At 49.1% G+C, this 17,673-nt stretch overlaps 1 long non-coding RNA gene across 2 annotated transcripts in view; it reads left to right on the forward strand.

The window, feature by feature from the left end:
• Positions 1 to 17,232, forward strand: part of LOC148152296 (uncharacterized) — a 157,246-nt gene extending 140,014 nt beyond the window's left edge. For both annotated transcript variants that reach the window (XR_015760528.1, XR_015760533.1), the window contains exons 2-3: positions 12,257 to 12,423; positions 16,846 to 17,232. This is a non-coding gene — a long non-coding RNA (uncharacterized LOC148152296). The remainder of the gene's footprint in view (positions 1 to 12,256; positions 12,424 to 16,845) is intronic.
• The last annotated feature ends 441 nt before the right edge of the window (positions 17,233 to 17,673 follow it).

Genomic DNA, 17,673 nt, shown 5'->3' on the forward strand with positions numbered 1-17,673 from the left:
GTACTCTATCCCACTCTATTCCCACTGTGCTCTATCCCTCTCAATCCCACTGTGCTATATCCCTCTCTATCCCACTAGGCTCTATCCCTCTCTATCTCACTGTGCTGTATCCCATTCTCCCCCTCTGTGCTCTATCCCATTCTTCCACACTGTGCTCTATCCCTCTCTATCCCACTGTGCTCTCTCCCACTCACCCCACTGTGCTCAATCCCTCTCTATCCCACTTTACTCTGTCCATCTCTCTCGCACTCTGCTCCATCCCATTCTCCACCAGTGTGCTGTATCACTCTCTATCCCACTGTACTCTATCCCTCTCTATCCCACTGTACTCTATCCCTCTCTGTCCCACAGTGCTCTATCCCTCTCTATCCCACTGTACTCTATCCCTCTCTATCCCACTGTGCTCTATCCCTCTCTATCCCACTGTGCTCTATCCCTCTCTATCCCACTGTTCACTATCCCTCTCTAACCCACTGTGCTCTATCCCATTCTCCCCCACTGTACTCTATCCGTCTCTATCCCACTGTGCTCTATCCCATTCTTCCCCACTGTGCTCTATCCCTCTCTATCCCACTGTGTTCTATCCCTCTCTATCCCACTGTGCTCTATCCCATTCTCCCCCACTGTGCTCTATCCCTCTCTATCCCACTGTGCTCCATCCCTCTCTATCCCACTGTACTCTATCCCTCTCTATCCCACTGTGCTATATCCCTCTCAATCCCACTGTGCTATATCCCTCTCTATCCCACTAGGCTCTATCCCTCTCTATCTCACTGTGCTCTATCCCATTCTCCCCCTCTGTGCTCTATCCCATTCTCCCAAACTGTGCTCTATCCCTCTCTATCCCACTGTGCTCTATCCCACTCACCCCACTGTGCTCAATCCCTCTCTATCCCACTTTACTCTATCCATCTCTATCGCACTCTGCTCCATCCCATTCTCCACCAGTATGCTGTATCACTCTCTATCCCACTGTACTCTATCCCTCTCTATCCCACTGTACTCTATCCCTCTCTGTCCCACTGTGCTGTATCCCACTCTATCCCACTGTACTCTATCCCTCTCTATCCCACTGTGCTCTATCCCTCTCTATCCCACTGTGCTCTCTCCCTCTCTATCCCACTGTGCTCTATCCCATTCTCCCCAACTGTGCTCTATCCTTCTCTATCCCATTGTCCTCTATCCCAATCTATCCCACGGTACTCTATCCCTCTCTATCCCACTGTGTTCTATCCCTCTCTATCCTACTGTGCTCTATCCCATTCTCCCCCACTGTGCTCTATCCCTCTCTATCCCACTGTGCTCCATCCCTCTCTATCCCACTGTACTCTATCCCTCTCTATCCCACTGTACTCTATCCCTCTCTGTCCCACTGTGCTCTATCCCTCTCTATCCCACTGTGCTCTATCCCTCTCTATCCCACTGTTCACTATCCCTCTCTAACCCCACTGTGCTCTATCCCATTCTCCCCCACTGTACTCTATCCGTCTCTATCCCACTGTGCTCTATCCCATTCTTCCCCACTGTGCTCTATCCCTCTCTATCCCACTGTGCTCTATCCCTCTCTATCCCACTGTGCTCTATCCCATTCTCCCCCACTGTGCTCTATCCCTCTCTATCCCACTGTGCTCCATCCCTCTCTATCACACTGGGCTCTATCCCTCTCTATCCCACTGTGCTCTATTCCATTCTCCCCCACTGTGCTCTATCCATCTCTATCCCACTGTGCTCTCTCCCTCTCTATCCCACTGTGCTCTATCCCATTCTCCCCAACTGTGCTCTATCCTTCTCTATCCCATTGTCCTCTATCCCAATCTATCCCACGGTACTCTATCACTCTCTATCCCACTGTGCTATATCCCTCTCTATCCCACAGTGCTCTATCCCATTCTCCCCCACTGTACTCTATCCCTCTCTATCCCACTGTGCCCTATCCCATTCTTCCCCACTGTGCTCTATCCCTCTCTATCCCACTGTGCTCTATCCCTCTCTATCCCACTGTACTCTCTCCCATTCTCCCGCACTGTGCTCTTTCCCTCTCTATCCCACTGTGCTATAGCCCATTCACCTCCACTGTGCTGTATCCCTCTCTATCCCACTGTACACTATCCCTCTCTATCCCAATGTACTCTATCACTCTCTATCCGAATATACTCTATCCCATTCTCCCCCACTGTACTCTCTTCCTCTCTATCCCACTGTGCTCTATCCCATTCTCCCCCACTGTGCTCTATCCCTCTCTATCCCACTGTGCTCTATCCCGTTCACCCTACTGTACTCTATCCCTCTCTATCCCACTGTGCTCTATCCCTCTCAATCCCACTGTGCTATATCCCTCTCTATCCCACTGTGCTCTGTCCCTCTCTATCCCACTGTGCTCTATCCCATTCTCCCACACTGTGTTCTATCCCTCTCTATCCAACTGCGCTCTATCCCTCTCTATCCCACTGTACACCATCCCATTCTCCCCCACTGTACTCTATCCCTCTCTATCCCACTGTGCTCTTTCCCATTCTACCCCACTGTGCTCTATATCTCTCTATCCCACTGTGCTCTATCCCCTTCTCCCCCACTGTGCTCTATCACTCTCTATCCCACTGTGCTCTATCCCATTCTCCCCCACTGTGCTCTATCCGTCTCTATCCCACTGTGCTCTATCCGTCTCTATCCCACTGTGCTCTCTCCCTCTCTATCCCACTGTGCTCTATCCCTTTCTCCCCCACTGTGCTCTATCTGTCTCTATCCCACTGTGCTCTCTCCCTCTCTATCCCACTGTGCTCTATCCCATTCTCCCCCACTGTGCTCTATTCATCTCTGTCCCACTGTGCTCTCTCCCTCTCTATCCCACTGTGCTCTATCCCATTCTCCCCAACTGTGCTCTATCCTTCTCTATCCCATTGTCCTCTATCCCAATTTATCCCACGGTACACTATCACTCTCTATCCCACTGTGCTATATCCCTCTCTATCCACAGTGCTCTATCCCATTCTCCCCCACTGTACTCTATCCCTCTCTATCCCACTGTGCTCTATCCCATTCTTCCCCACTGTGCTCTATCCCTCTCTATCCCACTGTGCTCTATCCCTCTCTATCCCACTGTACTCTCTCCCATTCTCCCGCACTGTGCTCTTTCCCTCTCTATCCCACTGTGCTATAGCCCATTCACCTCCACTGTGCTGTATCCCTCTCTATCCCACTGTGCTCTATCCCATTCACCCTTCTGTACTCTATCCCTCTCTATCCCACTGTGTTCTATCCCTCTCAATCCCACTGTGCTATATCCCTCTCTATCCCACTGTGCTCTATCCCATTCTCCCCCACTGTGCTCTATCCCATTCTCCCACATTGTGTTCTATCCCTCTCTATCCAACTGCGCTCTCTCCCTCTCTATCCCACTTTACACTATCCCCTCTCTATCCCACTGTGCTCTTTCCCATTCTTCCCCACTGTGCTCTATCCCTCTCTATCCCACTGTGCTCTATCCCTCTCTATCCCACTGTACTCTATCCCCTGTGCTCTATCCCATTCTCCCCCACTGTGCTCTATCCTTCTCTATCCCGCTGTCCTCTATCCCTCTCTATCCCACGGTACTCTATCACTCTCTATCCCACTGTGCTACATCCCTCCCCCACTGTATCCTATCCCTCTCTATCCCACTGTGCTCTTTCCCATTCTTCCCCACTGTGCATTATCCTTCTCTATCCCACTGTGCTCTATCCCTCTCTATCCCACTGTACTCTCTCCCATTCACCCGCACTGTGCTCTTTCCCTCTCTATCCCACTGTGCTACAGCCCATTCACCCCCACTGTGCTGTATCCCTCTCTAGCCCACTGTACACTATCCCTCTCCATCCCAATGTACTCAATCACTCTCTATCCCAATATATTCTATCCCATTCTCCCCCACTGTACTCTTTTCCTCTCTATCCCACTGTGGTCTATCCCATTCTCCACAACTGTGCTCTATCCCTCTCTATCCCACTGTGCTCGATCCCATTCTCCCCCACTGTGCTCTATCCCTCTCTATCCCACGGTACTCTATCCCTCTCTATCCCACTGTGCTCTATTCCTCTCTATCCCACAGTACTCTATCTCTCTCTATCCATCTGTGCTCAATCCCTCTCTATCCCACTGTACTCTCTCCCTCTGTTTCCCACTGTACTCTATCCCTCTCTATCACACTGTGCTCTATCCCTCTGTATCCCACTGTGCTCTATCCCTCTCTATCCCACTGTACTCTATCCCTCTGTCTCCCACTGTACTCTATCCCTCTCTATCCCACTGTACTCTATCCCTCTCTATCCCACTGTGCTCTATCCCTCTCTATCCCACTGTGCTCTATCCCATTCTCCCCCACTGTGCTCTATCCCTCTCTATCCCACTGTACTCTATCCCTCCCTATCCCACTGTGCTCTATCCCTCTCTATCCCACAGTACTCTATCCCATTCTCCCCCCCTGTGTTCTATCCCTCTCTATCCCACTGTGCTCTATCTCTCTCTATCCCACTGTGCTCTATCCCTCTCTATCCCACTGTGCTCTATCTCTCTCTATCCCACTGTGCTCTATCCCTCTCTATCCCACTGTGCTCTATCCCTCTCTATCCCACTATACTCTCTCCCATTCACCCGCACTGTGCTCTTTCCCTCTCTATCCCACTGTGCTATAGCCCATTCACCCCCACTGTGCTGTATCCCTCTCTATCCCACTGTACACTATCCCTCTCTATCCCAATGTACTCTATCACTCTCTGTCCCAATATACTCTATGCCATTCTCCCCCACTGTACTCTCTTCCTCTCTATCCCACTGTGCTCTATCCCATTCTCCCCCACTGTGCTCTATCCCTCTCTGTCCCACTGTGCTCTATCCAGTTCACTCTACTGTACTCTATCCCACTCTATTCCCACTGTGCTCTATCCCTCTCAATCCCACTGTGCTATATCCCTCTCTATCCCACTAGGCTCTATCCCTCTCTATCTCACTGTGCTGTATCCCATTCTCCCCCTCTGTGCTCTATCCCATTCTTCCACACTGTGCTCTATCCCTCTCTATCCCACTGTGCTCTCTCCCACTCACCCCACTGTGCTCAATCCCTCTCTATCCCACTTTACTCTGTCCATCTCTCTCGCACTCTGCTCCATCCCATTCTCCACCAGTGTGCTGTATCACTCTCTATCCCACTGTACTCTATCCCTCTCTATCCCACTGTACTCTATCCCTCTCTGTCCCACAGTGCTCTATCCCTCTCTATCCCACTGTACTCTATCCCTCTCTATCCCACTGTGCTCTATCCCTCTCTATCCCACTGTGCTCTATCCCTCTCTATCCCACTGTTCACTATCCCTCTCTAACCCACTGTGCTCTATCCCATTCTCCCCCACTGTACTCTATCCGTCTCTATCCCACTGTGCTCTATCCCATTCTTCCCCACTGTGCTCTATCCCTCTCTATCCCACTGTGTTCTATCCCTCTCTATCCCACTGTGCTCTATCCCATTCTCCCCCACTGTGCTCTATCCCTCTCTATCCCACTGTGCTCCATCCCTCTCTATCCCACTGTACTCTATCCCTCTCTATCCCACTGTGCTATATCCCTCTCAATCCCACTGTGCTATATCCCTCTCTATCCCACTAGGCTCTATCCCTCTCTATCTCACTGTGCTCTATCCCATTCTCCCCCTCTGTGCTCTATCCCATTCTCCCAAACTGTGCTCTATCCCTCTCTATCCCACTGTGCTCTATCCCACTCACCCCACTGTGCTCAATCCCTCTCTATCCCACTTTACTCTATCCATCTCTATCGCACTCTGCTCCATCCCATTCTCCACCAGTATGCTGTATCACTCTCTATCCCACTGTACTCTATCCCTCTCTATCCCACTGTACTCTATCCCTCTCTGTCCCACTGTGCTGTATCCCACTCTATCCCACTGTACTCTATCCCTCTCTATCCCACTGTGCTCTATCCCTCTCTATCCCACTGTGCTCTCTCCCTCTCTATCCCACTGTGCTCTATCCCATTCTCCCCAACTGTGCTCTATCCTTCTCTATCCCATTGTCCTCTATCCCAATCTATCCCACGGTACTCTATCCCTCTCTATCCCACTGTGTTCTATCCCTCTCTATCCTACTGTGCTCTATCCCATTCTCCCCCACTGTGCTCTATCCCTCTCTATCCCACTGTGCTCCATCCCTCTCTATCCCACTGTACTCTATCCCTCTCTATCCCACTGTACTCTATCCCTCTCTGTCCCACTGTGCTCTATCCCTCTCTATCCCACTGTGCTCTATCCCTCTCTATCCCACTGTTCACTATCCCTCTCTAACCCCACTGTGCTCTATCCCATTCTCCCCCACTGTACTCTATCCGTCTCTATCCCACTGTGCTCTATCCCATTCTTCCCCACTGTGCTCTATCCCTCTCTATCCCACTGTGCTCTATCCCTCTCTATCCCACTGTGCTCTATCCCATTCTCCCCCACTGTGCTCTATCCCTCTCTATCCCACTGTGCTCCATCCCTCTCTATCACACTGGGCTCTATCCCTCTCTATCCCACTGTGCTCTATTCCATTCTCCCCCACTGTGCTCTATCCATCTCTATCCCACTGTGCTCTCTCCCTCTCTATCCCACTGTGCTCTATCCCATTCTCCCCAACTGTGCTCTATCCTTCTCTATCCCATTGTCCTCTATCCCAATCTATCCCACGGTACTCTATCACTCTCTATCCCACTGTGCTATATCCCTCTCTATCCCACAGTGCTCTATCCCATTCTCCCCCACTGTACTCTATCCCTCTCTATCCCACTGTGCCCTATCCCATTCTTCCCCACTGTGCTCTATCCCTCTCTATCCCACTGTGCTCTATCCCTCTCTATCCCACTGTACTCTCTCCCATTCTCCCGCACTGTGCTCTTTCCCTCTCTATCCCACTGTGCTATAGCCCATTCACCTCCACTGTGCTGTATCCCTCTCTATCCCACTGTACACTATCCCTCTCTATCCCAATGTACTCTATCACTCTCTATCCGAATATACTCTATCCCATTCTCCCCCACTGTACTCTCTTCCTCTCTATCCCACTGTGCTCTATCCCATTCTCCCCCACTGTGCTCTATCCCTCTCTATCCCACTGTGCTCTATCCCGTTCACCCTACTGTACTCTATCCCTCTCTATCCCACTGTGCTCTATCCCTCTCAATCCCACTGTGCTATATCCCTCTCTATCCCACTGTGCTCTGTCCCTCTCTATCCCACTGTGCTCTATCCCATTCTCCCACACTGTGTTCTATCCCTCTCTATCCAACTGCGCTCTATCCCTCTCTATCCCACTGTACACCATCCCATTCTCCCCCACTGTACTCTATCCCTCTCTATCCCACTGTGCTCTTTCCCATTCTACCCCACTGTGCTCTATATCTCTCTATCCCACTGTGCTCTATCCCCTTCTCCCCCACTGTGCTCTATCACTCTCTATCCCACTGTGCTCTATCCCATTCTCCCCCACTGTGCTCTATCCGTCTCTATCCCACTGTGCTCTATCCGTCTCTATCCCACTGTGCTCTCTCCCTCTCTATCCCACTGTGCTCTATCCCTTTCTCCCCCACTGTGCTCTATCTGTCTCTATCCCACTGTGCTCTCTCCCTCTCTATCCCACTGTGCTCTATCCCATTCTCCCCCACTGTGCTCTATTCATCTCTGTCCCACTGTGCTCTATCCCATTCTCCCACACTGTACTCTATCCCTTTCTATCCTGCTGTGCTCTATCTCATTCTCCCACACTGTGATCTATCCCATTCCCCCCTACTGTGCTCTATCCCTCTCTATCCCACTGTACTCTATCCCTCTCTCTCCCACTGTGGTCTATCCCATTCTCCCCCACTGTACTCTATCCCTCTCTATCCCACTGTGCTCTATCCCTCTCTCTCCCACTGTGGTCTATCCCATTCTCCCCCACTGTGCTCTATCCCTCTCTATCCCACTGTGCTCGATCCCATTCTCCCCCACTGTGCTCTATCCCTCTCTATCCCACAGTGCTCTATCCCTCTCTATCCCACTGTGCTCTATCCCTCTATCCCACTGTGCTCTATTCCTCTCTATCCCATAGTACTCTATCTCTCTCTATCCATCTGTGCTCAATCCCTCTCTATCCCACTGTACTCTCTCCCTCTGTTTCCCACTGTACTCTATCCCTCTCTATCCCACTGTGCTCTATCCCTCTGTATCCCACTGTGCTCTATCCCTCTCTATCCCACTGTACTCTATCCCTCTGTCTCCCACTGTACTCTATCCCTCTGTATCCCACTGTACTCTATCCCTCTCTATCCCACTGTGCTCTATCCCTCTCTATCCCACTGTGCTCTATCCCATTCTCCCCCACTGTGCTCTATCCCTCTCTATCCCACTGTACTCTATCCCTCCCTATCCCACTTTGCTCTATCCCTCTCTATCCCACTGTACTCTATCCCATTCTCCCCCCCGTGTTCTATCCCTCTCTATCCCACTGTGCTCTATCCCTCTCTATCCCACTGTACTCTATCCCTCTCTATCCCACTGTGCTCTATCTCTCTCTATCCCACTGTGCTCTATCCCTCTCTATCCCACTGTACTCTATCCCATTCTCCCCCACTGTTGACTATCCCTCTCTATCCCAATGTGCTCTATCCCTCTCTATCCCACTGTGCTCTATCCCTGTATCCCACTGTGCTCTATCCCTCTCTATCCCACTGTGCTCTATCCCTCTCTATCCCACTATGCTCTATCCCTCTCTATCCCACTGTGCTCTATCCCTCTCTATCCCACTGTACTCTATCCCTCTCTATCTCACTGTGCTATATCCCTCTGTCTCCAACTGTACTCGATCCCTCTCTATCCCACTGTGCTCTATCCCTCTCTATCCCACTGTGCTCTAACCCTCTCTATACCACTGTGCTCTATCCCATTTCCCCCCACTCTACTCTATCCCTCGCTGTCCCACTGTGCTCTCTCCCTCTGTATACCACTGTACTCTATCCCCCTCTATCCCACTGTACTATATCCCTCTGTCTCCAACTGTACTCTATCCCTCTCTATCCCACTGTGCTCTATCCCTCTCTATCCCACTGTGCTCTAACCCTCTCTATACCACTGTGCTCTATCCCATTCCCCCCCACTCTACTCTATCCCTCGCTGCCCCATTGTGCTCTATCCCTCTCTATCCCACTGTAATCTATCCCTCTCTATCCCACTGTACTCTATCCCTCTCTATCCCACTGTGCTCTATCCCATTCTCCCCCACTGTGCTAAATCACTCTCTCTCCCACCGTGCTCTACCCCATTCTCCCCCACTGTGCTCTATCCCATTCTCACCCCACCCGTGCTCTATCCCTCTCCATCCCACTGTGCTCTATCCCACTCTATCCCACTGTGCTCTATCCCATTCTCCCCCATTGTACTCTATCCCTCTCTCTCCCACTGTACTCTATCCCTCTCTATCCCACTGTGCTCTATCCCATTCTCCCCCCCTGTGCTCTATCCCTCTCTATCCCACTGTGCTCTATCCCATTCTCCCCCACTGTGCTCTATCCCTCTCTATCCCACTGTGCTCTATCCCATTCTCCCCCCCCCCCCTCCCCACTGTGCTCTATCCATCTCTATCCCACTGTGCTCTCTCCCTCCCTATCCCACTGTGCTCTATCCCATTCTCCCCAACTGTGCTCTATCCTTCTCTATCCCATTGTCCTCTATCCCAATCTATCCCACGGTACTCTATCACTCTCTATCCCACTGTGCTATATCCCTCTCTATCCCACAGTGCTCTATCCCATTCTCCCCCACTGTACTCTATCCCTCTCTATCCCACTGTGCACTATCCCCTTCTTCCCCACTGTGCTCTATCCCTCTCTATCCCACTGTGCTCTATCCCTCTCTATCCCACTGTACTCTCTCCCATTCTCCCGCACTGTGCTCTTTCCCTCTCTATCCCACTGTGCTATAGCCCATTCACCTCCACTGTGCTGTATCCCTCTCTATCCCACTGTACTCTATCCCATTCTCCCCCCCGTGTTCTATCCCTCTCTATCCCACTGTGCTCTATCCCTCTCTATCCCACTGTACTCTATCCCTCTCTATCCCACTGTGCTCTATCTCTCTCTATCCCACTGTGCTCTATCCCTCTCTATCCCACTGTACTCTATCCCATTCTCCCCCACTGTTGACTATCCCTCTCTATCCCAATGTGCTCTATCCCTCTCTATCCCACTGTGCTCTATCCCTGTATCCCACTGTGCTCTATCCCTCTCTATCCCACTGTGCTCTATCCCTCTCTATCCCACTATGCTCTATCCCTCTCTATCCCACTGTGCTCTCTCCCTCTGTATACCACTGTACTCTATCCCTCTCTATCCCACTGTACTATATCCCTCTGTCTCCAACTGTACTCTATCCCTCTCTATCCCACTGTGCTCTAACCCTCTCTATACCACTGTGCTCTATCCCATTCCCCCCCACTCTACTCTATCCCTCGCTGTCCCACTGTGCTCTATCCCTCACTATCCCACTTTAATCTATCCCTCTCTATCCCACTGTACTCTATCCCTCTCTATCCCACTGTGCTCTATCCCATTCTCCCCCACTGTGCTAAATCACTCTCTCTCCCACCGTGCTCTATCCCATTCTCCCCCACTGTGCTCTATCCCATTCTCACCCCACCCGTGCTCTATCCCTCTCCATCCCACTGTGCTCTATCCCTCTCTATCCCACTGTGCTCTATCCCATTCCCCCCACTGTGATCTATCCCTCTCTATCCCGCTGTGCTATATCCCTCTCTATCCCACAGTGCTCTATCCCTCTCTATCCCACTGTGCTCTATCCCTCTCTATCCCACTGTGCTCTATCCCATTCTCCCCCACTGTGCTGTATCCCATTCTCACCCCACCCGTGCTCTATCCCTCTCCATCCCACTGTGCTCTATCCCACTCTATCCCACTGTGCTCTATCCCATTCTCCCCCACTGTACTCTATCCCTCTCTCTCCCACTGTACTCTATCCCTCTCTATCCCACTGTGCTCTATCCCATTCTCCCCCCCTGTGCTCTATCCCTCTCTATCCCACTGTGCTCTATCCCATTCTCCCCCCCCCGCTGTGCTCTATCCCTCTCTATCCCACTGTGCTCTATCCCTGTATCCCACTGTGCTCTATCCCATTCTCCCCCACTGTACTCTGTCCCTCTCTATCCCACTGTGCTCTATCCCTCTCTATCCCACTGTAATCTATCCCTCTCTATCCCACTGTACTCTATCCCTCTCTATCCCACTGTGCTCTATCCCATTCTCCCCCACTTTGCTGTATCCCATTCTCACCCCACCCGTGCTCTATCCCTCTCCATCCCACTGTGCTCTATCCCACTCTATCCCACTGTGCTCTATCCCATTCTCCCCCACTGTACTCTATCCCTCTCTCTCCCACTGTACTCTATCCCTCTCTATCCCACTGTGCTCTATCCCATTCTCCCCCACTTTGCTGTATCCCATTCTCACCCCCCCCGTGCTCTATCCCTCTCTATCCCACTGTGCTCTATCCCTGTATCCCACTGTGCTCTATCCCATTCTCCCCCACTGTACTCTGTCCCTCTCTATCCCACTGTGATCTATCCCTCTCTATCCCGCTGTGCTATATCCCTCTCTATCCCACAGTGCTCTATCCCTCTCTATCCCACTGTGCTCTATCCCTCTCTATCACACTGTGCTCTATCCCTCTCTGTCCCACTGTGCTCTTTCTCTCTCTATCCCACTGTGCTCTATCCCTCTCTATCCCACTGTGCTTTATCCCCCTCTATCCCAATGTGCTGTATCCCTCTCTATCCCGCTGTGCTCTATCCCTCTCTATCCCACTGTACTCTGTCCCTCTCTATCCCACTGTACTCTATCCCATTCTCCCCCACTGTACTCTATCCCTCTCTATCCCTCTCTATCCCACTGTGCTCTCTCCCTCTTTATCCCAATGTGCTCTTTTCCTCACTGTGCTCTATCCCTCTGTATCCTGCTGTGCTCTGTCCCTCTTTGCTCTCCATCTCACTTTGCTCTGTCCATCTTCCTTTAAAGTTGCTTTCAGCTATAGTTGTCACGAGATTGTAAATTTCATTGTGCCGTTCATGTGCCCTGCAGATATTTTGCTTTCAGTGCCATTTACTGCAAAGCTGGTTTCATTAACTTTGTTTTCTGTCATTCTTTTTTCAATTACTTATATCACCTAATTTCCTAACTGTTCTTCTCTCTTCAGTACTTCCGACCGTTGAACGTTCGTGTTTGTCCAATGGGAGTTCATGTGTTTGAAGTAGACCCATTTGTTGTCAGCACGGATGCTTCAGCCACCCTGACTCGATTTCTGACCTGGAGGTTGAATCGGTTGAGCCGTAGAACTCCCAATGACAATGCCCAACTCCTTATGTGAGTGAATTCTGAAGTTTTCTGCAAAGAAAACAAATCCAATTGTAGCAACTGATGCAGAAAGGTGAATGTGGAATCAGGCTGCATGTTCCCTGTGGTTTAAATATCTCCGTTTAAAGGCTGAGTGCCCAGTCTCAAACACAGACACAATCAGCACTTGCTGGATCCTGAAGGGCAGAGGGAGTTACGAGTTGTCATGTTTTATTTCACAATTTAGCATGTCGGTGCATCACATGATTAAAAAGGCTAACAGGGATTGCTATCCTTTCAAATGGGAGGAAGTGAATGTAAAAGTAAAGGATGTTATAATTCAGTGATACAAGACAATAGGGAGCACACATCTCTCATCCTGTGTGCTGTTTTCGTTAGCTCATTCAATGAGTGATGGAAATATACTGAAGGCATTTCATACGGGGGGCTATTTGATTGATACCTGGAACAAGTGAATTGTGTTTTGAGGAAAGATTGGACAGGCTGAGCTTGTTAATCAGGAGGTTAGCAGACTGAGTGGTGAGACTTGATTGAAGTTTGTAAGATCTTGGCGAAGTAAATGTGGAAAAGATATTTCCTCTTGTGGGTCAGTCCAGAATTGGGAGATCCTATTTTAAAGTGAGGGCTCGCGCTGTTAGGTCAGAGCTGAGGGGAATACTTTTCTCTCAGCAGATTGTGTGTTTGGAACTCTCGCAAAAGTGATGGAGTCAGGGGCAGAGAGATGGATGGAGTTCTGGTTTGACAGCGGAATTACAGGATCTGCCCAAGGCCGAATGTCTGTGTGGTTCGAAAGGTGGTACAGGATGGAGGATGTTTGATTCTCTCAGACCCTGGCATTGGTTCTGGGGAAGATGGCACCTGGAGAGGCTGACAGGTTTTTCCCTGAACGGAGCTGTGACTGAGGGGGTTTAAGTGAACTTGGCAAGGGAGTGAGAATAGAAGAGGAGAACAGCAGGGTTTACAAAATCTTTCAGATTGCAGAGAAAATACTAAGTTAATAAGTGAGAAAGAAAGGAGATCCAAAACAGAGCTGGCTTATATGTATGGAAATATATGAGTACAGTAAATTCAGTTCGGGAGCCCCAGGCACAGACTGCAATGTGCAAATTACAATGTTGCAGCAATGCTGGAGACCTCGCTCAAGGAAGGCTGTGAGTAGGTGTGAAATGTTCCTTGGGAAAGTTGCTCAGGAAAGATAGAAAAGGAAGGAAAGAAGAAGAGGGGAGCAGTGTTGGTAAAGCATAATGTCTCAATGTTTATAGAAAGAGTCAATTTGGCCGGAGCTAAAGAATAAAAAGGGTACAATTACATTGCTCAGTGTAGTCTCCAACGAGTAGAAAAGATGGAGAGGTACAAATCTGCAAGGAGATTCGAGAAAGACCAACATTGCAGAGCAGTTATAATAGGGGACTTCAGTTCCCCAAATATAAACATGCACCTGGAGTCAGAGGAGGTAGGGGAGGGCCTTAATGAATACTTTGCTTCAGTATTCACTCATGAGAGGGACCTGCACATTTCTGAGGATGGCGGGAAACATGTTGATGTGCTCGAACAGGTGAGGAAAGAGGAGGGGCTGAAAATTTTGTAGGACATAAGAATAGATAAGTCTCCTAAGCTAGACAGGATATACCCAAGGTTACTGAAGGAAGTGAGGGAAGAAGACATTGCATCCTCACTGTTCACTGGAGTAATGCCAGATGATTGGAGGGTAGCAAATGTTGTTCCCTTGTTCAGAAAGGGAATAGGAATAATCCTGGGAATTATAGACCAGTTAATCTTACACTGGTGGTGGGCAAATTGTTGGAGAGGATTCTAAGAAACAGAATTTATGATTGCTTGGAAAATGATAGCTTGTTTAGAGATAGTCAGCATGCCTTTGTGAGTGGTAGGTCATACCTCACAAGCCTTGCTGAATTCTTTGAGGATGTTACAAAATACACTGATGAGGTTTGAGCAGTGGATGTGGTGTATTTGGATGTCAGTCAGGCATTTGATAACGTTCCTCATGGTAGGCTCATTCAGAAAGTAAGGAGGCATGGGACATTTGGCTGTCTGGAAACAGAACTGGCTGGCCCATAGGAAACAGAGGGTAATGGTAGATGGAAAGTATTCAGCCTGGAGCTTTGTGACTAGTGTGTTCCACGGGGATCTGTTCTGGGACCTCCGCTCTTTGTAATTTTTATAGATGATTTCGATGAGCAAATGGAAGGGTGGGTTAGTAAGTTTGCTGATGACACCAATGTTGATGGAGTGGTGGATAGTGTGGAGGGATGTTGTATGTTACAATGGGACATTGACAGGATGCAGAGCTAGGCTGAGAAGTGGCAGATGGTGCTCAACCTGGAAAAGTGCAAAGTGATTCATTTTGGAAGTTTGAATTTAAATGCAGATTACTGGATTAAAGGCAGGATTCTTGGCAGTGTGGAGGAACAGAGGGATCTTGGGGTCCATGTCCCATCGACTCCTCAGAGTTGCCACAAGTTGATAGGGTTATTATGAAGTTGAGTGGAGTGCTAGAAAAGCCAGCAGGTCAGGCAGCATCTGAGGAGCAGGAGAATCGATATTTCGGGCATAAGCCCTTCATCAGGAACGTCGATTCTCCTGCTCCTCGGATGCTGCCTGATCTGCTGTGCTTTTCCAGCACCACACTCCCGACTCCGATCTCTGGCACCTGCAGTCCTCACTTTCTCCTCAGGGTTGTATTGAAGGCGTACGGTGTGTGAGCTTTCATTAGCAGAAGGATTGAGTTTAAGAGTGGTGAGGTGATAGAACATAGAACATAGAACAGTACAGCACAGAACAGGCCCTTCAGCCCTCGATGTTGTGCCGACCATTGATCCTCATGTGAGGTAAACCTAATGTATGAACCCTCAAATTTCTGTGACCATATGCATGTCCAACAGTCTCTTAAACGTCCCCAATGACCTTGCTTCCACAACTGCTGCTGGCAATGCATTCCATGCTCTCACAACTCTCTGTGTAAAGAACTCGCCTCTGACATTCCCTCTATACTCTCCGCCAAACAGCTTAAAACTATGACCCCTTGTGTTAATAATTTCTGCCCTGGGAAAAAGTCTCTGGCTATCGACTGTCTCTATGCCTCTCATTATCTTGTATACCTCAATTAGGTCCCATCTCCGCCTCCTTTTCTCCATTGTAAAAAGTCCGAGCTCAGTCAACCTCTCCTCATAAGATAAGCCCTCCAGTCCAGGCAGCATCCTGGTAAACCTCCTCTGAACCCTCTCCAAAGCATCCACATCTTTCCTATAATAGGGCGACCAGAACTGGACGCAGTATTCCAAGTGCGGTCTTACCAAAGTTTTATAGAGCTGCAACAAGATCTCACGACTCTTCAACTCAATCCCCCTGTTAATGAAAGCCAAAACACCATATGCTTTCTTAACAACCCTGTCCACTTGGGTGGCCATTTTAAGGGATCTATGTACCTGCACACCAAGATCCCTCTGTTCCTCCACACTGCCAAGAATCCTATCCTTAATCCTGTACTCAGTTTTCAAATTCAACCTTCCAAAATGCATCACCTCGCATTTATCCAGGTTGAACTCTATCTGCCACCTCTCAGCCCATCTCTGCATCCTGTCAATGTCACGCTGCAGCCTAAAACAGCCCTCTATACTGTCAACGACACTTCCAACCTACATGTCGTCTGCAAACTTGATGACCCATCCTTCAATCCCCTCATCCAAGTCATTAATAAAAATTACAAACAGTAGAGGCCCAAGGACAGAGCCCTGTGGAACACCACTCACCACTGACTTCCAGGCAGAATATTTTCCTTCTACTACCACTCGCTGTCTTCTGTTGGCCAGCCAATTCTGTATCCAGACAGCTATGTTCCCCTGAATCCCATTCCTCCTGACCTTCTGAATGAGCCTACCATAGGGAACCTTATCAAATGCCTTGCTGAAGTCCATATACACCACATCCACCGCTCGACCCTCATCAACTCGTCTAGTAACATCCTCAAAGAACTCAATAAGATTTGTTAGGCATGACCTGCCCCTCACAAAGCCGTGCTTACTGCCTTTAATCAAGCCATGCTCTTCCCTCAGAATCCTTTCTAACACCTTGCAGACGACAGACATGAGACTTACTGGTCTGTAATTGCTGGGGATTTCCCTATTTCCTTTCTTGAAGAGAGGAATTACATTTGCCTCCCTCCCATCCTGAGGTATGACTCCGGTGGAGAGCGAGGATGCAAAGATCTTTGCAAGTGGCAAAGCAATCACATTTCTCGCTTCCCAAAGCAGCTGAGGCCAAATCTGGTCTGACCCTGGCGACTTGTCAATCTAAATGTTTGTCAAAAATTTCAGCACATCAGCTTCCTCTATCTCTATCTGCTGAAGCTCTATAGAGACATGGTTTGACCACACTTGGAATAATGAGCTCAGTTCTGGTTACCCCATTTAGGAAGGATGTGGAAGCTTTAGAGACAAGCAGAAGACATTTACCAGAATGCTGCCTGGACTGGAGGACATGTCTTGTGAAGAAAAATGAAGGGAGCTTGTGCTTTTCGCACTTGAGAGAAGAAGGAAGAGAGGTGACTTGAACCTTCGGCTGGATTCCCTCAATAACAAGAATGTCCTTCCTCAGACGAGGAGACTAAAGCTGCACACAATACTCAAGGCCCTGTATAACTGCATTACTCTGATTCTTAAATCCTCTTCATCTCTTATCATCAAAGACTAACTTGTTCCCATATCCCTTAAAATCTGAATTTCTTGACCTATTCCTCCCAGTACACGAGTAAACCTTACCAACAAAAGTAAATTCTTTCAACAGATCTGGCACTTTCTTGTTGGAGGTAAAATGATACCAAAACGACTTAGCAGTGAATCAGACTCAGTTTATTTCCCTAAAGCTTTTGGGACGAGTGAGATTTAACCCCAAACGTAGTTGTTGACCAAGTTGCCTCTCCAATTACAAAATTCAGCAGGTTTTATATCTTTGCGTTCCAGTGATGATACATTTTTTATCATGTTCACAATAGTTCTTGAGAAAACCCCAGAATGTTTGATGGGTATGAGCCAAGTCAGTGTGATCTGCTGATACTGCAGCAACAGTTGGAGTTCCGCCTGGTTTGAATTTGTGGTTTTACTTGGTAATGTATCACAAAATGCCGTCAAATATCCAAGCATGTTTGACAAATTTGGTCAACTATCCCAGTTTACTCTACTTCAGTCACCTCTGATGGTCAGAGACCATGGTGAACCATGGATTCCAGACCACTTACAGCCA

This window comes from Chiloscyllium plagiosum, unplaced genomic scaffold, assembly GCF_037043375.1.
Source record: "Chiloscyllium plagiosum isolate Xiang-an unplaced genomic scaffold, Cpla_swu_hap1 HiC_scaffold_1, whole genome shotgun sequence".
NCBI lineage: Eukaryota > Metazoa > Chordata > Chondrichthyes > Orectolobiformes > Hemiscylliidae > Chiloscyllium > Chiloscyllium plagiosum.